Source organism: Saimiri boliviensis, chromosome 9 (assembly GCF_048565385.1).
Source record: "Saimiri boliviensis isolate mSaiBol1 chromosome 9, mSaiBol1.pri, whole genome shotgun sequence".
Classification (NCBI taxonomy): domain Eukaryota; kingdom Metazoa; phylum Chordata; class Mammalia; order Primates; family Cebidae; genus Saimiri; species Saimiri boliviensis.
In genome coordinates, this window is record NC_133457.1 from 86,667,663 (window position 1) to 86,693,373 (window position 25,711).

At 40.3% G+C, this 25,711-nt stretch overlaps 1 protein-coding gene across 1 annotated transcript in view; it reads left to right on the forward strand.

The window, feature by feature from the left end:
• LOC141585555 (uncharacterized) overlaps window positions 1-25,711 on the forward strand; it is a 181,116-nt gene that overhangs the window by 74,979 nt on the left and 80,426 nt on the right. The window contains exons 5-6 of the mRNA XM_074405397.1: window positions 4,998-5,080; window positions 23,979-24,043. The gene's annotated coding sequence lies outside the window, so the exon portion shown is untranslated. The remainder of the gene's footprint in view (window positions 1-4,997; window positions 5,081-23,978; window positions 24,044-25,711) is intronic.

Sequence of the window (25,711 nt, forward strand, 5' to 3'; positions counted from 1 at the left end):
GCAACTCTGCAACCTGGAGCAGCTTCTTGGAGGGGGGTGCAGAAAGAGATGGTGAAAAGCCAGGGTCCTCAGACCCTGTAGCTGTGCAAGGGCATGGTGCTACATCCATCTCAGGTTACTGGAGTCTGAGCTACACCCGTCTCGGGTTACTGCAGTCTGGCTGGCTTTACTGCAGAACTGTGTTCCTTCTGGTGCAGGTGGCACGGATGCTCTGCAGTGCCCAGCAGAGGTGTGTTGGGCAGCCTCCACTCTCCCTGCGTAACTGAAAGCTCTGCAGTGGGGGTGCAGGCCAACTCCGGGCTGGCTGCCAACAGGCTCTAGCAGACTGCGTCACAGCACAGACCTCCTGCCTGCAGGCGAGGGAGGAGCAGACAGCAAGGCCAGGAATTTGAAATGCGTCTCTGGAGCCCCCTCACTCCTCTTTCCCAAGCCCCTCTGGGCCATTTCATGTGGTGGCTGGGGTTCCTTATTCCTTTGCCCTTCCTCTACCCTGCCCCTTGTACCCCTACTTACCACACTGCAACATTTATGTCTTTAGTGGCTCCTCATGCCAACTTCCAAACAAAGTTACACAGTGCATGCCCTTAAGACACTGCCCTCTAGGGAGAGGCAGGCTGGTTGGCCTGATGAAGCTTTAGGTGTGCCAGTGGGTGTCAGTGTGAAATAATGGAAATATCTGTGTTCAGAAACTCAATAGACCTTCCACTGAGAGACCGTCCCCTGACACAGAACCAGCAAGGTGCCCTTGGCATGTCAAGTTTACCTTTCTGCATCTTGATTATTTCTCCATCTGTAAAATGAGAACAATTATTACTCCTCTTTCTATTTATAGAGTTTTGTATAAAGTATCAGTGGGATAATATAGGGCTTCATAAACTTTAATGTGCATGGGAATTACCTGGGGATCTTTTAAAAATGCAGATCCTGATTCCAGGTCTGGGCTGGGAACCAAGATTCTGCATTTCCTACAAACTCCTAGGGTAATGGATGCCACTGGTCAAGAGGCTACTCTGGATAGTGAGGGAGCTAATAAATAAAGGATAATTTGAACATTGTGAAGCACCAGAAAGATAACATTTAAATTACTTTATGTATTTACCCTTCTAAAAAGCACATTTGCATCTTAAAAGGAATCTTCACATCTTTACTTCAAATGAATGTCATTTTAGGCACTTTGGATAGCCACTAGAGACGAAATGTGAAGTTAGGAAGAACAGATGATCATTTCTGTAGTCACCAGAGCTGCCTTCTTCTTTCTCTCCCTTTTCCTCCTCTTGCCCTTCCTCTTAGAGTGGGCTTTGAATTCAGAGGCAGATTCTTACTGTGGTGAACTTGCTGTGAACCAGTGACCAAGGGTGTTGGGTTATTAGGCCAGTTGATGAACAAAGGAGGGATTGATGAAAAGCCACTGGTTTAGCAAGAGAAAGAGAATGTATGTGCATTAAAAGACATGTACAAGAATGTTCATAACAGCCCTATTCATAAGGTGAAATTGCCTGTAGACCAGAATAGATTGTGGTATGTTCATAAAATGGAATATTACAAAATGATAAAAAAGAACATCTTACTATAACATGCACCTCCATGTAAGAATTTTATAGGCAAAATGATGAGCAGAAGAAAATGAAGTTAAGGGCACATACTGCATGATTTCATTTATATGAAGTTCAAAAATAGGCAAAACTAATCTGCAATGGTAGAAGTCAGAAGAGGGGTTGCCTCTGAAGAAGTGTTGACCAAGAATGGGCACGAGGGAGCCTTCCAGGTGCTACAATGCCTTTTCATGTTGATCTGGGAGCTTACACCACAAATTCACCAGGCTGGACTCTTTAAGATCTGTGCAATGTACTGTTTCGTGTTTTATTTAGTTTTGCTTTTTTGAGACAGGGTCTCACTCTGTTGTTCAGGCTGGAGTGCAGAGGTGTGATCACAGCTCAAGGGATCCTCCCACCTCAGCCTCCTGAGTAGCTGGGTCCACAGGCATGCACCACCATGCCCAGCTAATTGTAAAATTTTGTGCAGAGACAGAGTCTCCCTACATAGCTCAGGTTTGCCTTGAACTCCTGGGCTCAAGCGATCCTCCCATTGTGGCCTTCCGAAGTGTTGGGATTACAGGCATGAGCCGCTGCACCCAGCCAGTTTACTGTATTTTTGTTATACCTCAATAAAGAAAAAATTTAAAGCTACAAAAAAACCTAGTTCTAATTTTACCACCAAATTTCACACTTCTGGGCCCTTCTCTCTTTCTCTTCCACATCTTTTATAAAACAGAAGCCCCTGTTGGCCCCATCAGTCAACTTCCCTGATTGGCTCCCTGCTGGCTTCCCAGGTACTTTTTCTAGATCACATAGCAAAAATAGAACCTGCCTTCTCATCACTTCCTCCCCGTGTGACTTCACAGAAGGCTCTAGGCTGTGCTGTTTGCAGCTCACGAGCCCCTTTGAGCTCTAAGCCTGCTCTCTCTAGTGCTGTGTTCTCTGACCACCAATGCCCTTGCCTCCTCCGTGGTCTTGAGCTGCAAACCCATTTCCTCACACTCAGAGTCAGGTGTCAAGAGCTGTCTGTAGTTTGTAGTTTAATGCTTCTGTCCCATATTTGGGTTTCTCCAGGAAGGGTCTGAAAGTTGTGAGGTATCATTAACTTTTGTCACAATAATTCTGCCTAACAAGGAACCCAAAATTCAGCATCTTCGAAGAGCAGCCATTATTAGTTCTCAAGGTTATAGGTCAGTGTGGGGCCCTTTTGCCCTGGGCCCTTCTCTGCTGCCCTCAGTTGGGCTCATGTGGGGGTCGTTGGTCAACTGAAGGAGGGCTGCTCCAGGGTGGCCTTGCCCACATGTGTGGTGACTAGCTGGCTGTTTTTTGGGGGATGGCATGGCGGGGGCATGCGTTTCTCAGGCTAGTTTGTCTGGGTGTCATCACTTGGTGCTGGCTAAGGGTCTGAGAGAAAAAGGAGAGTGCTCAAGCCTATGGATGCCAGGCTTGGAATTGGCAAACCCTCCTTTCCACCACATTCTATGGCTAATTCAAGTCATAGAGCAGATTCAACGGGTTAGGAAACAGTCTATTTCTGGATTGGAAGAACCACAAAATCGCATTGCAAAGAGTGTGCATACAAGGAGGAGTGGAAAATCAGGACTATTTTCTTTTTCTGTGGCTGGGGCACCAAGACAATGGTGTGGAGAATTAGGTCTTCTCCCCTCCACAACCTGTCTCTGTAGAAAGCAGCATTTATCCAGTAGACTGCAGCCCTGACGCTGACCCTACAAACCAGTCAAACGTGTTCTCTAGCCCTCTTCCATGATTTATTCCTTTGGGGCTCAGCAGGCTGTTTTTATCTTGGCTGGTGAAACAAATGTGTGGCAATGTGGGTGAGCTCATAAGGAACAGTCTGAAATGTGGATTCTTGTCAAGTGTTATATAGACAGAGGGAGAAGAAGAGTGGGGGCTAGACATAGATGGGGTCTTCCCTGGTGGTCTTCTGGGAAATTTGACTTAAAACACTCCTCCTATGAGTAGAAACATTTAAGATAGGAGACAGCTGTGATGTTTAAATATGCTACTTGATTTCTTTTTTAAAAAATTTTTATTATTTTTTATCGCATTTTAGGTTTTGGGGTACATGTGAAGAACATGCAAGATTGTTGCATAGGTACACATGTGGCAGTGTGATTTGCTGCCTTCCTCCCCTTCACCTATATCTGGCCTTTCTCCCCATGCTATCTCTCCCCACCTCCCCACCCCCCGTCCCTCCCTCATTTTCCCCCAACAGACCCCAGTGTGTAGTGCTCCCCTCCCTGTGTCCATGTGTTCTCATTGTTCAACACCCGCCTATGAGTGAGAACATGCGGTGTTTGATTTTCTGCTCTTGTGTCAGTTTGCTAAGAATGATGGTTTCCAGGTTCATCCATGTTTCTTTGTACTGTATAAGTAAGGTTGACTATCATCGTAGGGAAAGTTCTCAGATTTTGGCTTACATCAGAATCACCCGGAAGCCTTGATAAAACACAGATTACTGGGCCCCACTCCTAATGTGTCAGATTCAACAGGGCTGGGATGGGCCTGGTATTTTGCATTTCTCACAATTTCCCAGGAGGTGATTATGCTGCAGGCCTGGAGCAATATTTTAAGAACCACTGCTTTAGGCCAATGCTCTTCAAACTAATCTGCACAACCACTACTGGAGGTCTTTTTATGTGGGTTCTCATTCAGTAGATTTGGGATGACACATGAGAGTCTGCATTGCTAACAAGGGTCCAGGCAATGCTGATGCTTCTGGTGGAAAGATCCTACTCTGAGTACCAAGTTTCTAGAGTTTGCTCCCCCCATCATTTTATTTCGCCTGCATGGATTGGGTGTTTTAGTGTTTGCTGGCTAGGTCCTTGGGTGGGGGTTGGCAGAGAGGAACAATAATCCATTAGGATGTTTGACAGGCAGTAGTGAGCATCAGACGGCTTTTTTCAGACTAGAGGCACAGCTGGCTAGGAGGGTGCCTATTCTAAGTGCAAGAAGGACGTTTTCCCAATTAAATCTAAACCTCTGCTGCCAAGAAGGAAAACGTAGCTGATGAAAGATGTATATTTCAAAGTAAGTGGACTTAAGAATACTTCTCTGTAATAACGATATTACTGTTTGGACTGGTTTGCAAAATAAAAAAATTCTGATCAGGAAGTAACACTAAGATATGAACAAAATTCCATAATTAAGGGAAATGAAGTCAGTCAAGAAAAGACAACACAAGCTATCTTATTCCACTACAGTGCTCTAGCATTACACACTCATATTACAGTTGGTGCTAGCAGTTCAACTTCCAAACTTTTATCAAGAATAAAAATCACCCAGTGATGAAGAAATAATAAGGAAAGGTATAAATACAATGGCAAACGTTGCATTTTCAATATTAAGAATAATAATTTCCAAAATAAAATAAAGCACACTTTGCCAGAATTGGAACTTATGTAATAAAATTGCTAACCACTCTTTATTTTTTACTTTTAGGAGACAGGGTCTCACTCTGTTGCCCAGGCTGGAGTACAGTGGCATGATCTCAGCTCACTTCAACCTCTACCTCCCATGCTCAGGTAATCTTCCTACCTCAGTCCCCCAAGTAGCTGGGAATACAGACATGTACCACCATGCCCAGGCTGGTCTTGAATTCCTGAGCTCAAATGATCCACCCGCCTCGGCCTCCCAAAGCGCTCGGATTACAGGCGTGAGCCTGGCCTTAACCACTTGTTTTTAACACTTGTTGCTTTCCTATTGTCCCTACCATCCCTGATGATGAAATATTTGATTCATATTTTTATATTTTATGCAACATGAGTGGTGGTCATTAGCTAAAGCTTCCAGGAAGCCTTTTAGAAGTGGAGAGACCCAGGTGGCATGTATCTTTTACTTTTTGCACTTCTCATTCTTCTTCCTGCCTTGAACATGGATGAAAGGCAGAGGTGAAGCAGCTATCTTATGGCCTTGAAGTGTTGAACCTGAGGGAAAAGACCACTTGCCAAGGCAGAAGGAGCCTCGGGCAGTGAGGACATTCTGGTTTTGCAGAATCAGCCCGGGGTAGCTGAACTCTATTCTTCTTGTAACATAAAAATAAACCCTTATGTAGTTAGACCACTGTGGCACTGTGGTCCAATTTATTTTCCTTCCTTCCTTCCTTTCCTTCTTTCCTTTTCTTCTTCCTTCCTTCCTCCCTCTCTCCCTCTTTCCTTCCTTCCTTTTTCTTTTTTTCTTTCTTTCTTTCTTTCTTTCTTTCTTTCTTTCCTTCTCCTTCTCCTTCTCCTTCTCCTTCTCCTTCTCCTTCTCCTTCTCCTTCTTCTTCTTCTTCTTCTCTCTCTCTCTCTCTCTCTCTCTGTCTTGTCCTTCCTACAGTAATTCCAATTGGTATAAGCACTTGCTTCTTAAAAATTGCTCTGTTAACTGGCTGTAGTTAGAGCAGTAATTCTGCAAGTGGCAGAATCATCCGGAGGGGTTGATACAAATACAGGTTTCTGAGTTCCAACCTCAGAGATTCTGATTCAGTAAATCTGGGGAGGGGCCTGAGAAGTTGCATTTTTAACAAGTTCCTTGGTGATGCCCATGCTGCCTTCTGGGAACCACACTGTAAGAACCCACGATTATAAATGTACAGAAAAGAAAGAAAAAGAAAACCAGTGTGTTGTGCTTTCAATGTATCCTTTCCTCAAGCAAGGACTTGGAGTGGGTGGTAATACTTCATGTCCGTTTCTTGAATCCCCTAATTATGTGATTCTGTTTATACTGGCCCAAAGACATGGATATTATCCACCTTTAGTTGTTAGGTTCTAGAGATTAAAACCCTCAAATGGGTTAATATTTTCAAGTCAACCTAGGTATTCTAGCAGTGGGTAAGAACAATTCATTATTGAGTCAAATTGCTTCATGAAACCTTATCTTTCCTTGAAGGGTTTTCTTGGGATCCAGTTCACATATGTCCTAAGTTTTAGGTACCAGTGACTTCCTTTTGCTGTCTCTGCCTGCCAGGACAGCTCTGCTCCAAAGTTTCTTTGAGAGAACAGCTTTTCTCTTCTCTAATAGCAATGAGTTTGGAAGAAACTCAAGGTGACATTGTCTTACCATTCCTCTTTTGAAGACTCTCTTTCATACTGTCTACTAATAATTGCTAACTTTTCAAAGGAGCCAGGGGAGATTAATATTCCACAAAAGTGGATTTATGGCCAGTCACCTCTAAGAACATAGCCTGAGTCACTCTCCCTGACTCATGCTCACTCCAGAATATTAATGACAAAAATCTTCTTTTTAAACACAGAAAATTTATGAGCAAACTTCAAGGTCCTCCTTCCAAATTTAGCAGTTAATCTTGAAGCCAGATAGGAAAAACAAGTGAAGGCTATTTGTAAAGCAGCACAAAAGGATGCCCCAAATTTGGGTTTTCAGGCTGTCTACAGGTTGTGACTCTATTGACCCTTTGTCCTTCATGCTTCTTGCATTCGCCCAATTAGGGATAGGGCAGAATCTTCCCCAGTTATAAGGCCTAAGTGGTTTAAAATGTAAGCTACTTTTCAGAATCCACAGAACAGAGTGATAAGTGTTAAAATAATAGCAATACATTTATTGGGTATGTGTCCCTGTTTTAATGACTGAATCTCAAATGAAAAAATTTTTTCTTCGTTTTTTATTTTAAAAATTGTATTACATTTTATCTTAAGTTCCAGGATACACGTGTAGGACATGCAGGTTTGTTATCGATGTGGTTTGGTTCTGTGTCCCAACCCAAATCTCATCTTGTAGCTCCCATAATTTCCACATGTTGTGTGAGGGACCCAGTGGGAGATGATTGAATTTTGGGGGCGGGTCTTTCTTGTGACTGTTCTAGCAGTTGTGAATGGCTCTCACAAGATCTGATGGTTTTAAAAACAGGAGTTTCCCTGCACAAGCTCTCTTTTTTGGCCTGCTGTCATCCACACAAGGTGTGACTTGCTCCTCCTTGCCTTCCACCATGATGGTGAGGTCTCCCCAGCCATATGGAACTGTAATTCCAATAAACTTCTTTCTCTTATAAATTGCCCAGTCTTGGGTATGTCTTTATGAGCAGCATGAAAACAGACTAATACAGTTACATATGTAAATGTGTGCCATGGTGGTTTGCTGTACCAATCAACCCGTCACCTCTGTATTAAGCCCTGCATGCATTAGCTTTTTATCTTGATGCTCTCCCTCCTCCAGGCCCCCTGACAGGCCCTGGTGTGTGTTATTTGCCTTCCTGTATCCATGTGTTCTCATTGTTCAGTTCACACTTATAAGTGATAATCTGCAATGTCTGGTTTTCTGTTCCTGTGTTAGTTTTCTGAGGATAATGGCTTGCAGTTGCATCCATATCCCTGCAAAGGACACGATCTCATTTCTTTTTATAGCTGCAAAGTATTCCACGATGTATATGTACCATATTTTTTTTTTATTCCATCTACCATTGAGGGGCATTTGGGTTGATTCCCTGTCTTTGCTATTGTGAATGGTGCTGCAATAAATATACATGTGCATGTATCTTTATAATAGAATGATTTATATTCCTTTGGATACGTACCCAGTAATAGGATTGCTGGGTCCAATAGTATTTCTGGTATTAGGTCTTTGAGGAATTGCCATACTGTCTTCTACAGTGGTTGAACTAATTTACATTCCTGTGAAGAGTGTAAAAGCATTTCTTTTTCTCTACAACCTCACCAGCATCTGTTGTTTCTTGACTTTTTAATAATCACCATTCTGACTGGCATGAGATGGTGTCTCATTGTGGTTTTGATTTGCATTTCTCTAATATCAATGATGTTGAGCTTTTTTTCATGTTTTTGGCCACATAAATGTCTTCTTCAGAGAAGTGTCTGTTTGTGTCCTTTGTCTGCTTTTTAATGGAGATGTTTTTCTTGTAAATTTGTTTAAGTTTCTTATAGATTCTAGATGTTAGGCCTTTGTCAGATGGATAGATTGCAAAATTTTCCTCCTATTCTGTAGGTTGTCTTGAACCCTGAATTTTTAAGAGGTCATTTAGTCCTTCTACTGACATTTTGTGATGGCCTCAAATATTTTCCCATTTTACAGATCAATAACCTGGGCAAAGAGAGGGAGTTAACTTTCCCTGTATCATAGCTACTAGTGGTGATGCCAGTACTAGAAGCCCAGCAGAAACTCATAACCACATAATGTACAAATCAATCCAATTCAAACCAAAAGAAAACAAATGAATAGAAAACCTGACACAGGGATAAACTAGTCACAAGGAAGTTTTTGACTGATATTGTTTTGTTTTAATTCTCAGATCTTTAAAGGATGTTAGGGCAGCATATTTAAATAAGAAGAAAGTTTTGTCAGTTGTCAAATGAATTCAGGGACTTCCAGCTTTTAAACTGGAACGGAAGATATATAGGCTCATAACAATTATAATATGTCCAATTGTTAAAATTTTATACTATATAAGTATATATACAATATATAATACACAATAATATATATTATATTGATTATACTGTATTATATAATATGTGATATTCAGCATATATTATATAAAGTTTTTGGAGAAGATTTATTAAGATGTGCTTCATATATTATAAAATATATTATGGTGTATAATTCAACACTGTTTAGTATGGCCACAGAATTGTGCAACCATCAACACTAATTCCAGAACATTTTCATTACTCCCATTAATGGTCATTTGCTATCTCTCTCTTCTCCTCTTTTTGCCTGGCAACTGCTAATCTACTTGTTGTCTCTATGACCTTGCCTATTCTGGTCATTGCTATAATGGAATCATAAAATATAAGGTCTCTTGTGATGGGCTTCTTTCACTTAGCATAATGTTTTCAAGGTTCATTCATGTTTTAGAATGTATGAGCCAGTGCTTCATTCCTTTTTATGGCCAAATTATAATCCATTGCATGTAATATACCACATTTGTCTATCTATTAATTAGCTGACAATGGACATTGGGGTTGTTTCCACTTTTTGGTGATTATTACCTAGATATGGAATTGCTGAGTCAAACAGTAACTCTAAGGCTGAGGTGGGAGAATTGCTTGAACCCGGGAGGCAGAGATTGCACCACTACACTCCAGCCAGGGCTACAGAGTGAGAGCCTGTCTTAAATACGTGTGCACACGTGTGCACGTGTGCACACGCGCGCGCGTGTGCGCGCACACACACAGACACACAGAGTAACTTTATTTTTAATTTTCAAAGAACTGCCAGACTATTATTCAGAAATGGCTACACCATTTTACAATCCCATCACTGATATATGAGGGTTCCAATTCTCTACCCTTGCCAATGTTTGTAACTGTCTGTCTTTTATTTTAATCATCCTAAGGGACATGAAGTGATATTTCATTATAATTTTGATTTATAATTACATAGTGGCTAATGATGTTGAATATATTTTCATGTTCTTACTGGCCATCTGAATATCTTCTTTGGAAAAATGTCCATTCAGATCCATTCCTCATTTATTAATTGAGTTGTTTGTCATTTTGTTGTTGACTTTGAAGAGTTCTTTATATGGACAAGTGTTTTCTCAGATATATGACTTGCAAATATTTTCTCCCATTCTGTGGTTTTTGTTTTCACTTATGATGTTCTCTGACACACACAAGTTTTTGATTTGTGCTTTTAGTGTCTTACATATGAAACTATCACCTAATATAAGATCATGAATATTAGATTTTCTGCTAAGATTTTTACATTTTAGTACTTACATTCAGATCTCTCCTACATTTTGAGTTAATTTTTGTGTATGATATGAAGTAGGGTACAAATTTATTCTTTTGCATGGGGATAGCCAGTCACCTCAGCACCATTTGTTGAAAAGACTATTCTTTCCTCACTGAATTGTGTTGATATCTTTGTCCAAAATCATTTGATTTTAAATGTAAGGGTTTATTTCTAAACTCAATTTTGTTCTACAGATCTGTCTATTCTATGCCAATATGTAGTATTCGAGATGATTACTGTAGCTACATAGTAAGGTTGAAATGAGGAAGTGTGAGTCTTCCAACTTTTTTCTTCATTTTCAGGACTATTTTGGCTATTCTGAGTTTACCACATTTCCATGTTAATTTGAGGATAAGTTTGTTGATTTCTGTGAGCAAGGCAGTTGAGATTTTGATAAGGCTTGAGTTTAATCTGTAAATTAATTTGGGGAGTGCAGCTATCATAATAATATTAAGTCTTCCAATCCATGAACATAAAATGTCTTTCAATTTACTTAGGTATTTTTAAAATTCTTTCAACTATATATATATATTTGTTTTTAGTGTATAATCTTGCATTAGAGTTCTCCAGAGAAACAGAACATATGGGATAGGCGCATATATCCCATATGTACCTTTGAAAGAGAGAGAGAGTGCAATCAATTATAAGGAATTGGCTCATGAAATTATGGAGGCTGAGAAGTTCCAAATTTTTCTGTCAGCAGGCTGGAGAACCCAGGAGAGCTGATGTTTCAGTTTGACTCCAAAAGCCAGAAAAGACCAGCTCAAGCAGTCAGGCAGAAGTAGCTTCCTTTTACTGAGCCTTTTTGTTCTGTTGAGGTCTTTCAGTTGATGCACTGAAGCCAGCACACATTAGGGAGAGCAATCTGCTTTACGCTGCCTGCTGGTTCAAATGTTGATTTCCTCCAGAGAACATGCCTAGACGTGCCTAGTATAACACTTGGACAAGTGTCTGGGTAGCCCATGGCCCACTCCAGCAGACATAAAAAATAAATAATCACACACTTCTTTGCTTATGTTTTTCCTTAAGTATTTTATTCTTTTTAATGTTATTATAAATAAAATTTCGTTCTTAATTCCATTTTTGCGTTGTTCATTGCTTGTGTACAGAAGTAGAATTGATTTTTGAATTTTTGAATTTTGATCTTTTATCCTGTAGTCTTGCTGAATTCATTTATTAGTTCTAATAGCTGTGTGTGTGTGTGTACATGGACTTTTTAGGATTTTCTATATACAAGATCATACCATCTGCAAATAGAGATGATCTTACTTCTTCCTTGCCAATCTGAATGTCATTTATTTATTTCCTTTTTTTCTTACTTCTTTTTGCTTAATTTCCCCAGCTAGAAGCTCTAATATAATGTTTAACAGAAATAGTGAGAGTAGCCCTCCTTGTCTTGTTCCTGATTTTGTGGGGAATCTTTTCAATTTTATGCAGTATAATGATAGCTGTGAATGTTTACTATTTGTCAAATATTTGTCATCCTGAAAAGGTACTGAATTTTGTTAAGTGTTTATTCTATGTTTATCGGGATGATCATGTTTATGGAATAATCTTTGAAATGGGAACTAAATGAAATGGACTGATAGAAAAGGGTGTTCTCAACCCAAATGTTCATCAATTAATGAATGGATAAAAAACTGATATATATGACATATACATGACATACATATGTCACCCAAGTAAATATATATATGAGACACACACACACACACACACACACACACACACACGATGGCCATAAAAAGGAATGAACTAATGGTATGTGCAGTGACCTGGATGAGACTGGAGACTATTATTCTAAGTGAAGTAACTCAGCAATAGAAAACCAAACACAGTTATATTCTCACTGATAGGTGGGAGCTAAAGTATAAGGACCCAAAGCATAAGAATGATAGAATGGGCTGGGCACAGTGGCTCACTTCTGTAATCACTTCTGTAAGCACTTTGCGAGGCCAAGGCAGGCAGATCATCTGAGGTCAGGAGTTTGAGACCATCCTGCCCAACGTGGCGAAACCCCATCTCTACTAAAAATACAAAAATTAGCTGGGTGTGCTGGCATGCACCGTAGCCCCAGCTACTTGGGAGGCTGAGGCAGGCGAATCACTTGAACCTGAGAGGCAGAGGTTGCAGTGAGCCGAGATGGCACCGCTGCACTCCAGCCAGGGTGATAGAGTGAGACTTCATCTCAAAAAACAAACAGAAAACAAAAAAACTCCCAAAGAACAAAGAATGATACAATGGGTTTTGGGGACTTGGGGGAAAGGGTGGGAGGGGGCGGGGGTGAAAGACTACAAACAGGGTGCAGTGTACACTCCCTGGGTGATGGGTGCACCAGGATCTCACAAATAACACTAAAGAACTTACTCATGTAGCCAAATACCACCTGTACCACAATAACCTATGGAAAAAAAGTCAAAAAAGAAAGAAAGAAAGAGAGAAAGCGAGAAAGAACAGGATGTTCTTAGGGAGCCCATCTGATCAAGAATTTGTCTGATCATGTGGGTTGATCAAAATATGTTAATAGATGACATGATATTAAAATGTCTTTCTTCCAAGCCTTGAGTCCATAGGCTAGGTTAGAACTACCCATTTTATTTTTATATTTGTAATAAAATCTTGGTTAACCAATGTTTCTCAATGCCAAACAAAAGTAATACATTAATCTGTTTATTAATTAGCTTCAAATTTTTGGATGACGTTTCTCCTTGTTTTATGGTTTTATAGTTTTTCCTAAAAGCAAAATAAGGCAGGCTTTATAAATTCCTGGGCTGTTTTCTTTGACCACATCAGAGTTTGGTTTCTAACTTACTAATGGTTTCAATCAAGGTCTCATCCTTCTTAAATTGTCGTTTAGCTGTTGAACAGGGTTATAATTTCCTCCACATTTATTTGAAATTGAATGGTCAATTAAAATACACACTAACCCTTAAATCGATTGGACTTCTAATAGACTTTTCAAAAGGTATTTAGGGGGATATTAAAATAAACGATGCTTGAATGTTTAAAAGCCCCACAATTCTATTAATTTAGGCAAAACCTATGCAGTATGAAAAGTGCTATAAAGAATGGAGCAGAATAGTGAGGGGATCAGTGTTCTTCACTGAAGGGAAGGGATGGGCAGAAATAGCAAAGGCAGAGAGGTAGAGATTAATGGAGAAAAAGAAAGAGATGGTGGCTTCCAATCTTACAACTTAGCATCTCCTTATAAGAACAGGATGTATATAAGATCCACAAAGAGAAGCTTGACACCAGGCTCTGGGGAATCAACCATATAACAAGGTGCCCTGTAGACAAGAATGACAGAGAACTGTCAGAGCCACCTTCTTTCCAGGGACTACACAAATCTGAACAATGATCATACAGGTTGACCAAAAACCAGTGACATTACCCCTTTCAAATTCTATACTGCATACAACTTCCTGGGCCATTTTGGGAGCTGAGGAGTGGGCAGGAAAAAATCATACCCACTGAGATTGAATCTTCCTCCGCCCAAGTGAAACAAGGAGCTGGAGTCAGCTACAATTTGATTTTTATTCTTTTGAAGAATAAAGCATTTTGTGCCATATTTTAAAGCATAAGCCTTTTTTGGAAGCAGAAGCAAGGTGACAAAGTTTAAAATCTTCCTTCCATTTGATCTCTGCATTCCCTTACTCTTAGTAAGGAGTCAGAACCAAGCAGACATGAGTAAGTCATTTACTTTGTGGTTAGAATAAAAACAGATGATGGAAGCAGGTCCACAGTGATAGAAATTCTCTCACATTTAACAGGAACCTTCTGGGTTGCATGCTTTAAGAATAGAAGCACCGTGGAAAGGCAGAGCCCAGAACCCAGAGGTTGATGAGAAGGCACTCTATCTTGTCAGAGGGGTGTAGGATACGGCTAAGAGAACAGCTGGGCTCAATCCTAGCATCACCACTTACTAGTCAGGATGCTATTTATCCTCTCTGTACTTCAATTCCATCATTTGTAAATGGTGATAATAATAGAATACTCCATAATGTTTTGGAGATGATTAAATGAGCTAATATATTCATAGCAATTAGAACAGTGTCTTCCCCAGGATAAGTACTTGGTGAACATTGGTGTCATCATCATCAACATCACTTGGGTCTATGTCAGGTGACCATTGTTCTAACTTTGACTTCAGCATTTCCTTTTGCACAACAAAAAGGACTAGATCACTAGGACTAAGATCAGCTATTTCCAAACATGTTTTTAGCAGCAGAAATCATTTTCTTTTACTGCTAAAACACAAACTCTGAGAGAAGCTAAGCATATCTGTACTCACTGATTTTAAAATTTTGAGTTGCGTAAATCAACAAACAAAATAAATTTGTGAGCTCACATAGCAAAATGGTCCAGGGAAGATCAGCTTCAAGAACAGCTGAATACCGGGTTCAAAGCCATTGGAATCAATTTTTTTTTCTGTCTCTTCTTGGATCTACTTCTCCTCTTTCCACTCCATTCCTAGGATTCTCTGCCACTTCTCCTATTCAACACAGAATGGCCGCTAGCAGCTCACAGAGTACTATACTTCTAAATTACAATCTAGTAAAAAAGGGTGAACATTGTTTTCCCAGAACTCCCTGGGAAAGTCCTGATACTTTAATACCCAACCCTACACCAATGAAAATGTCAAGAAGAATGTGGTGCACTGATACACACCTTGGGTCAGTTCTACTCCTGAGGCTGGGAAGAAGTCCTGCCTCTGAGGCCAGAGAGAGAATATGATGTCTCTAGTAGGCTGCTTTCACCTACCTCCTTGGAAGTCCCTTCTCAAAACCTGAGTGCTCCTAGTTTGAAACCCACTGAACGAGGGGATCACTTACATTTTGCAAGTTTCCAAGGTTGCAAATCCTATCAAGGCAATTACTGTGGAAGAGGTCAGGAACCTGAGCAACCCTCTGAGGGAGGTTCCTTTCAGTCTATCTCAAATCATAGCATTCAGATATCCACCCACTCTACTGTCTTGTGAGGCCTGGCCTCGGCTCTGTGCACCCAGAGCAGTGCCAACTATCACAGACATGTATCCAGTGGGGGGGTAGGACAGTCCTTTGGGTTGAATCGTACATTATATTATACGTAATGTACTTCCTGTTCTCATTATGTATTCCAGTGGAACTGACATCTTCAAAACACAGTGGCTTAAATCAATAACAATTTATTAGTATCTCTCACAGTTCTGGGGTCCACTAGGCTCCTCTGGGCATTTCTGGTTTTGGGCTTTCTGTGATCACAGTTGAGCAGTAGCTAGGGCTAGAGCCATCTTGAAGGCTTTGCCCCTCCCATGTATGATGCCTGAATAGCTAGGACTTGTTGGTCATCTCTCTCTTAGTGGCCTCTTCACCTAGTATGTTCAGCAGCGCAGCCTGAGGACAATCAAATTTCTTACGTGGAGGCTGAAGATACCAGGAATACATGTTCCAGGAGGACAAGGAAGAAGCTACATGACTTTTTTCAGACCCAGCCTTGGATATTATAGTGTCACCTCTGCTGCACTTTGTTACTGATCAAGGCAATAACAAAGCCCACCCAGGTTCAATGGGTGGGAAAATAGACCCTACTTTCAGGGGGAAGAGTATCAAAAAATGTGCGTTGCTCTTAAAACCATCCTACTTCTTGAGGATGGCTTTGGGTCAACCTACTAAACAATGTGCACCTTCCAAGCCTCTGACAAACCATGTCACACTTCTCCATTTGAAACCACATTTTAGAGATTATCCTTGTTCAGGCTGTTCTGATTCCATCCTGCTCTTAATGGAAATGAGTGATTCAAGAGGCAAGATTATCAGGGCATAGCAAGAAATGTGGTTTCTTAAACAATTGTGTGCTGGAAAAGAAGCTTACGCATTATGTACAAAGGCAACAGTCTCCATCTGGGCACACTGACCTATCAGGAACAGCAGTAATCCTCAACGTTTGTGAAAATATTGCAACACCTCACCCTGGTGCAGCTTAGGCTTTTGCTAAAAAATACCACTAGAATCAAGAAATACATTATCTTTATCATGTATTTTTTAAAAGCAGTGAAGCATCTCAAAGGAACTGTGACACAACCTGAGGTTACTACCTGGAGTTTGAGCATCTTCAGGAAAAAGATGTTACTATTTTCAAGGTGAGCTGCAGCATTAACTGTGAACCTCAGCATGGCTTTACAATACAAGGTAAAGGGGGAAATACACAAACTTCTGACTGCATTAAAGCTGTGTATGGCTACCCCATCCCTATGGTGATTACCAAGCCCGTGAGTAAAATCAGAAGGCAGGGAGAAAGTAATATAAGAATGTTTCTACATGGCATTCCAGAAGAAGTGGATTATGAAATCTTGATTCTCACATATTTTCAAGAGTGTTTAAGAAAGCATGGCATGGGTATAAGTGTGAAGGTATTGTCAAAACATGCAAATTATGCCTTCATTTTAATTTCTGGCACCAAGTCCCGGCCTAATCCCTTTCATTAGAACTTAAATGCCTTCAAAGTAGTGGAAGGATGAAAATCAGCATTTTGGAATTGGCTCAGGACTAGAAGCTAAGTTTTGCTGAACAAAGAACCCGCTGGTTATAAAGTCAGAAACCCTTCAGCCTTCCACTCCTTAGTGTTCTAACATTTGTGCCTGAAAAAACTATTCTCTTCCTAGTGACTGGCAGATGTCCAGATGGGCTAGACAGTTTTCTTCAGGGCTACATTAAAGTGTTACTTTCATACACTGGGAAGCACACAGACTTCAGCATGAGAAGATGTGAGCTTCAGAATAAGGAAACAGTGGTACATAATGGCAGAGATTTTGCCAAGAGGCTGCTGGAGGTAGCAGCAAGCAATTGGATCAATTGACTGGCCAGTGGGTTGTCACAGGCAGTAGAACAACTTCAAAACTCATTACTGCCTCAGCTTCCTGAGGCTCACATGGTGCAAAGGAACTGAAGGTGTGGAGGAGTGCATATAAACAGATCAGCTTGGAAAGGGGAGATTCAAACTTGCAACTTCAGATGAGCCTTTGCGACCAGCAATGTCCTGACGTTTGTGGGCACTTACCCAGCTGTTTCCTGTGTGATGAGTTTATCCCCAACAAATACACCAGCTGGTGGAGTTTTATTTCCTTGTTGACTTTTTTGGCTGCTACCTAGAGAGTCCTGGTAACTGTAAACAAAGATTTAGAACACTAATAAAGTGTCAGGTGCCAATGCAGTGGACTCTGAGCAGGTACTAAAATCCAGGACCCTGTTGATAGGAACATGGCATCAGGGGCCCCAGCCACACAGGATGGTGGGGAGTAGGAGGAGGCCAGGAGCAGGAAGATGGGGTGAGAAAAAGGATCTGATTGCTTAAGTCCCATGTTCATTGCCCAAGGCCCAGGTACTTGTAGTAGATGCCGGAGGATGAGCAGGGGCTCCAGCCTCCAACTGCTGTGAGTGTTGACTGCTAAAAGCTCAGAGGTCCTCTTCCCCAAGGATCACCCTTGGTTGATGCCCAGAAAGCTACAGTCCCTACACCGTTTCATCAGGAGAAGTCTACGGCAATGACTGGCTGATACAGGAGTACAAAAGGCCAGCCAACTTGTCTTAATGATGAGAATCATCATGTCAGTGTTGTGATTTATGCTCCAGAGCCTCTCTCAGATCGGGCCAGGTTTATATTTTTCCTGAGCATGCATTTTTGCTTGGCTTCTTACCCAACCTGTCCTGTCTGCTTTTCTTTAGATGCTTCTCTTGAGAGTCCTTCCTCAAGAGGACTGAAGCCATGTGTGTCTGATTTTCCCTGTCTTGGGTTCTGCTTCTGGGGAACCCAACCTAAGATAGCATTGAAAGTTTTAGGCTCCATTGCCATGGTTCAGTACGGCAGGAGGAGGGCAGGGCATTGAAGCAGAAAGTCCCTAAAGATGTGTATTTGTGGAAGATTCTTCATGTGTCTCTGTGAACAATGGCAGGTAGAAGCTGGAGACATACTTTGAGGAGCAGGTGTTAGCTCCTGGGGAAAATGAGTTGTCAGAGGATGGGTGTCAGGGCCCCAACCAGAAAAGTACAACTAGAGCGCTCAGTAAGAGAGTGCTAGAGCCTGGGGCCAGCAAAGCCAGGGTAGGGAATGTTGTGACTTGTAGGATACATGGAGAGTCGGGCTCATGATTGACTCACTAAATCCTTGGTTGTTTTGTGGCACGACCTGGCCACTTAGTAGGCATGTAAATCTGGACAAGGCAAGTTAATCTTCATATCTAAACTTCCATTTCTTATTCTGTAAAGTGGCATATACCGTGCATTGAACACATAGTAAATCTTTTTTTTTTTTTTTGAGACGGAGTTTCGCTCTTGTTGCCTAGGCTAGAGTGCAATGGCACGCTCTCGGCTCACCGCAACCTCCGCCTCCTGGGTTCAGGCAATTCTCCTGCCTCAGCCTCCTGAGCAGCTGGGATTACAGGCACACGCCACCATGCCCAGCTAATTTTTTTTAGTATTTTTAGTAGAGACGGGGTTTCACCATGTTGACCAGGATGGTCTCAATCTCTTGACCTCGTGATCCACCCGCCTCGGCCTCCCAAAGTGCTGGGATTACAGGCTTGAGCCACCGCGCCCGGCCAGTAAATCTTTTATTATATAAATTTATTCTAAGCCCCAGTAGTTAATGAAACTGTTTGCCTGACAACAAGTAGACCTGGATTTCTAGACAAGGCCCACCTATAAATCCGGACTTGGAAAGCAAAGAAATGCAAAGCTATAGGATACAAAGGAGAGGCTAAAATAATGGTCCAACTAACTGGAAAGCACATGATGTTGCTTATATGGTTACCCATGGTCTTTCGACTCTTGCCTCTTAAGGGTCAGAATCCCAGAGTTGCCTCCTTGTAGATTCAGAGCCAGTCTAAAGGGAAGTAAGCAATTGCATTGAGAGGCAGGGAGAGGCCAGGAACGCTCCAGATTTGGAATTAAGCCATTATTAATCTGGAATTGGACCCAAGAGGGAATGCTGGGGACGGAAAGTTGGCCATTCAATAGTAAGTGACCTGAAGTCCGAAGTTGCAGCAGTGTTTTTGTGGCTTGGCAGACACTACATTCACCACGCCAGGTTCCCGGTGCCCAAATCAAACTGAAATTTCCCAAAGATAAAAGCGGCAGGAATCTTTACCCACTCAGATGTTCTTTTCCTAGAACCACTTTTTTGTTTTTTCTGCTTTATCACTCTTTTATTTACACAGTATATATACTTAGATAAATGAACAAAATAGTCTTACAATAGTGAGATTGTGAATGATTTTCATTCACTTTGATTTTTTTTTGATAGAGAACGTACTTTTATGTGAAAAGCAGGCAAGAGAAGGGAATAAGCCAAGCAGAGTTTCAGCCTCAACCTGATCCCACAGGGGAGTGTGGGAATGAAAATTATACCTTAGATTTGTCGGAACTACAAGGCAAAGGAGCTGGGCTTCCGTTTTCCCACACCAGTCAGTCATTGAATAAGGCGGTGATTGAGGACGTAAAACCCCAGGAACTTCTGTTTCACAGTAGCCACCCCAGTGGCCTAATAGTGGTTCTCCACAGAAAATCACAGAGATAGGTAATTAGAAATATAACATGTAGGAGGTAAAAAAAAAAAAAAAGGCGCACTAAAAAAGTAAAAGAAATTCAAGCGAATCTGAGTGGATCACTGACAGTTATGCTACCACACTAAGGATTCTTTTAAGGGCAGGGAAAAGGCTAATCATGTCTGCAGATATGCAGTTTATTTTACATGTGTTAATGTTATAAAATGGGGAGGGCATAGGATTAGTATTTAGTAAGTTTTAGTTCTGGCTTGAATTCATACAAACTTTGTGATCTTGCTTAAATCACTCAACCTGCCTGGACCCCAGTTTCTACATCTAGAAAGTGGGTTTATTATGTTTCAGCTTTTTAATACAAATTGATATTTTCTGCTGGCTCACTGGCTTTTGATATGTGTTTTCAAATGTCACATAGGATAGTAGATTTTTCAATTTCGTCTTGTAATTTTGTCAGCATTTTTCTTTTATATTTCAAGCCATAATTTTAGCCATTCAAATACAGAACTGTTCTTTTATCACTACATAATGTCTCTTTTAATGCTTTTTGGCCTGGATCCAATATCATCTGACATTCATATTGCCATATCAGCTTTCTTTTGGTTGGTGATTGTATTACTTGTTTTATTCCATTTCTTTATTTTCAAGCTTTCTGGACCATTATGTTTTAGGTGTGTTTATCATAAACCACACATGTTTGGATTTTTAAATATCTGGACTGGATAATCTTGTTATTATAAGAAAGTTGATTCCTTTACATTTATTTTGCTCTATTTGGACTTAGTTATTACATATTTTATGTTTACCATCCTCTTTTTTGCTTATTTTTTCTCATTTTTTTCTTTCTGTTTGATTGTTTTAACATTTTGACATTTTCAAGTAAAAAAATTCTGAACTGAATTTAAGTAATTTAGTATCTCTGCTCTTCTCCCAAATAACCCAAGAACTATGTATGCTTTTATTACTCACATAATATCTTTCCCATCTATATCTTTCTTGGTGTAATTTGAATTCTATCTAGTGATGTGAAAAATACCATTCTTTTTAAGAATTAATAGTTAATTAAATTTATCATCATACTTTACAAAATTATGTACTACTGTTTTTGCATTCCACACCATCCTTCTATATCTCTTAGGGTGTTTTTCTTCTGCCTGAAATACATTCTTCAGTAGTTATTTTAGTGAAGACTAGTGGGTAATAGTATCTATTATTATTTCCATTTCATCTGGAGTAAACTCAGTTGCATTAGTTCATTTTGTTGCTGTATTTCTTAGCATTACTTCCTTATGTGTTTTGGAATTTTATTATTAAATGGAGTTCACTCTCTCTCTTTTGGAATTTTATTATTGAATGGAGTTTCTCTCTCTCTCCCTCTCTCTCTCTCTCGCTCCTCCTCCTCTCCCTCTCTTTCTGTCTCTTTCTCTTTCCCCCATTTTATGTCTCACAGTCTTGCAGATTTATATTTAATCCATTCTTCCACCATTTCTCAGTAACATAGTAAAAAAACAGGTCTTATACTGGTAGCTCAGACCTCCCAAACTGCACTGAAATTGAGGTTTTTGCATATTCAGCTACCAAGTCAGCAGAATTAAGCTAAAGTTCAGGACAAAAGACTATTTTCTACGGCTTCCCTGCTATCTAGTTTTATAGTTCAGGCGGTGGTTTTAAGAGCTTATTTCAGCCCCCTTTAATGCATGAGAGAACCTCGAACTTGTTACTAGTTCCAAGCAATGAGTTTGAAGAGTGAATCTCTTACTTCCCATGGGATACTTTTAGCTTTGCTACCCCACAGGGCCCCAGATGTCTCCATTTGCTTCTGGATGTAGAGTCAAGTGAATCTGCAAACTCAATCCCAGTTATTTCTCTGGGTTTACTTCCATTTCTGGGTCTCAGGGATATTTATCTCTATTTCAACTTGGTATTTGTCTTAAATTCTTTTCAGGTGTCATATTTTGTGTCAATCAGATACTGCTGAATAAAAACACTACTAAAAGGGAGTAGTTTAGTACAGCAGTTGTTAATTCTCACTGATTTTTCCTGGATTTGGCTAATCTCAGCTGGGCACAGCTGGGCAACTGCTTTATTCTGCAGGAAGTGAAATGGGGGAATAGAACCCATGGCTTCTTTATCTCCCTGCTCTCCAGTCTTCTGTTGGTGTCCCTGATAGCTAAGCCTGATTATAGCCAAAAGACTAGGGTGACATTGATGCGTACATAAAGCCAGTCTCCTGGGCACAGAGTTGGGTAGGGAAGGTGACAGAAAGCAACAGAGAATATCCAGTGCATGACCCAAGGGGAACCATGGGCAGTTGGAAAATCACTGGGAGACATAGGCCACATGCAAACACAAAATGAAAAAGACTCACAAGTTTAAAAAACATGTGATCACCCAAAACATGTTTTGGAAACCTACTTTCTTGGGCTTTTGGAAATTGGCAACTTTTAGCTCAGATGGAGGATACAGAGGCAGAGGGGACCACATTTCTCCAAATGGGAAAATCTTGTCACCTTTGGAAGCTTGTCTTGCACTCAAAGAAATATAGCACCCTATGGAATTTTACAACTTAGATCTCATTAATCTAGGGTTTTATACTAAAAATAATAAAAAGAGAGCAAATTCTTCTATTCAATGGATGCTGCAGTGACAGTCAGAAAAGCTATTGAGTTCCAGCTCAGCTGCTGTCAAGCTCTGTGACCTTGGACAATTCACAGGGCTTCCTTAGCCTCCAGTTTCCTGCTGTAGAAAGTGAGGAGATTGAATCAAATGCCTTCACATCTCTAAAAACTCAGATACCTACAGCTTATTGGTGGGATAAATGGCTTGCATTTAAACATTTTTATTCAAAAATATTTAACAGTAACTACCCATGTTCTGGTTTCTTTGTTGAATCACCTGAACTAACAGGAATCTTAAAAAATAACTTTATATTTTCCATCTTCTCTACTGTAATTCTTAAGTTTATTGTTTTCTTCTATGCCCCCAAGCAAATAAAAGCCATCTCTGACAGCTGCTCAAGGCAAAACACGGTTTAATAACGGTAAAAGGAGAAGATAGCAGTCTGCAAATTTAGATTTTCAGCATGTGTACTGATTTCCTGGCCTCATAGACATCCCAGTAATTATCTAGAATTATACATAATTTACCTACTTTCATTTTCTAAGAAATTGTCAGTTTTGAGGTCAGAGTTGGACAATTTATTGGTTTGTCCTGTAGAAATAAATTGGGGGCATTTGGAGCTGGAGTCTTTAATGTGTGTGGTTGGGGCGGTAGATGTGAAGCTGCCTCCTATTTATAGCTGGGTAGGCCTAATCATTGCTTTTCAATCTAAATAGAAAGGCTCTGTTTACTGCTGCTTTTAATTGTAGCAAGCTGGCGAAAAAGCATGCAGGGCCTCTTCAGTAAAGTCAACTCAATAAAAGCATTTTGTCAATAAATTACTATTGCCATCATGAAAACCAGGCACAGAATTCAAATATAAAGCAAGAACTAGCTCAGATTCTCTCTTCAGTGGAAGAATCGTTGATGAACCCAGTGTATGGCTTTTAAATGTTCTTAACTCATTTTTTTCTCATTTTATTAGAATATTAGAGCTGATAAAGGCAGGTGGTTCTCCTTAGTCTTCAGATTTAATTTTAAGGATGAAAATCTGAGTTCCTTGCTCAGGTCTGAGACATGTTTATGTCCAAAGTCATAAAAAGGAAAGATTATTTGGGAAATCAGAATGTCAACCCCTTTTCTGTATGTGCCTGTTTGAAAGAGAATTATGAGGCACACTACACCTTTATTTAGAGAGTTCCCTCTTTGATAAAGATCTTCTCAAAAGTTTTCTGGCAAATGTACCATTTTATTTTCAAATCCCTGGAAGTTGGGTAACATAGTGTAAGGATCGAATTCTGATCTGGAACAAAATCACAAACCCAAGTGTTTGAAAGAAAGCTCCAGAAGGAGAAGCTGCATGTGGGAAGGTAGGTATGAATGGAGGATTATATTCTCCCAAAATGACCACAGCAGTAAATTCAGTTCCACATATTCTTCCAGACCTTGACACTCTCCATAAAAAGGAGGAGTCTGTTTTCCCATCTCTTGAACTTTGATAGTCTTTATAAATGCCTCAAATGAGTAGAATGCAACAGAAGTAATTTTGAGTGACTTTTGAAGTCAGGTCATAAAAAGCACTACAATTTCCACTTTTTGTCTTTCAGGATGCTCGCCCTTGGAGAACAACAACGATGTATGAGGAAGCCCAGGCCATGCGGAGAGGCCCCAGGTAGGTGTCCAGTTAAGGTCCCAGCTGACAGCTGGCATTGACATGTGAGTGAGACTCTGAACTGTCCCAGCTGATGAGGAGCACAGTTTGAGCGAGCTATCCCTGTTGGGCCTGTTTCAAAACTGCAGATTTCGTGAAGAAAGTAAGTGTTGTTGATTTAAGCCAGTAAGTTTTGACATAATGTGTTACACAGCCATGGAAACTGGAAGAGTGCAAAACAAATACTACTCTCTTGTGTCTCATTTCTTTATAAAGTATGTCTTCCCCCTTACCTGCATAGGGATTCTTTCTCCTTTTCTCTCAGACAGTTCTGCTGTTATTTCTACTAGTGATGCTATTACTACTATTGTTTCTATATCTATTACTACTACTGAAAATAAGGTAATTTTAAAACTAATATTGAGTATGCATCTACTGTATAGATTTACGTCCTTAACATATATTAAATCACTTAATTCTTATATCCAAAGCATGGAGCTGTATTACCCCCAAGAGTCGTATGTTGAAGTCCTCACCTTCAGTATTCACAATGTGACCTATTTGGAGATACAGTCTTCAGAGATGTGAAATGAAGCCATTAAAGTAGTCCTTAATTCAATATGACTGGTGTCCTTATAGGAAGAAAAGATAGGACACAAACACACACAGAAGAAAGATGGGGTGAAGATACAGAGAAAAGATGGCCATCTACAAGCCAAGGCAAAAAGTCTTCAGAATAAACCAACTCTGTCGACACCTTGATCTTGGCCTTCTAGCTTTCCAAATTTGAGAAAACAAATTTCTGTTGCTTAAACCACACAGTCTGTGGTACTTTGTTATGGGAAAACCTGGAAAACTCATACAACTTTATGAGTAAAGTACTATTAAACTTTAGATAAGGAATTCACAAGTGAGAAAGCTGACATACTGTGAAGGTAAATACCATGCCCGAGTTTATACAGTTTAATTTCCTTTCAGAAATAAGAAAACAAGTGCCCAATAATTTGACTTCCATGATGTTTCACAGTCAGTTTAAAGAAAGATTCAAAACTAAAAAAGTCAAACCCTACCCTATATTTGCACTATTTAGTATCAGAGTCCTCTGAAATACACCACTTAATCCTGTTAGTTAGCTAAGGCAAGATGGCAGCATTATTGAGCACCAACTACTTACATAGCACTTAACAACCTCAGTTTTTCTTCCTAACAGAACCTCAGTTTTGTTCAAGTGCCCTGTCTTCATGTAGCCCCTAGGTCTCCAAGGAATTCCCTCAGCTTCAGGAGTAAATCTGATTGGGCTAAGGGTTAGCTCATACCCCCTTGTCTGTAATTGGTTTATAAGAAGTCTTGTGACCCAGTTCTGGCCACATATCCCAGATATGTGATGGGAGGTTCGTGGGAGACTTCTGGAAAAATTCTACCTTGCTCTAAAGAACAAGCTGTTCTACCACATTCTCCCCAGATTTGAATGAAAGTGGATGACTCCACAATTGTCCTCTGGTGGGAACCAGCCTTTAAAATGAAGCCACCATGTGTATAGAAAAGACAAGAAATGTAGAGCACCTAAGCCCTAGGCAATAACATTGGGGTGCTGAATCAACCAGCTCTTATTACATTTCTTATTAAATGAGGCTACAAATTTCCTCATTTAAAAAAGCCAGTTTAGAGTACATTGAAATCACTGAAAGT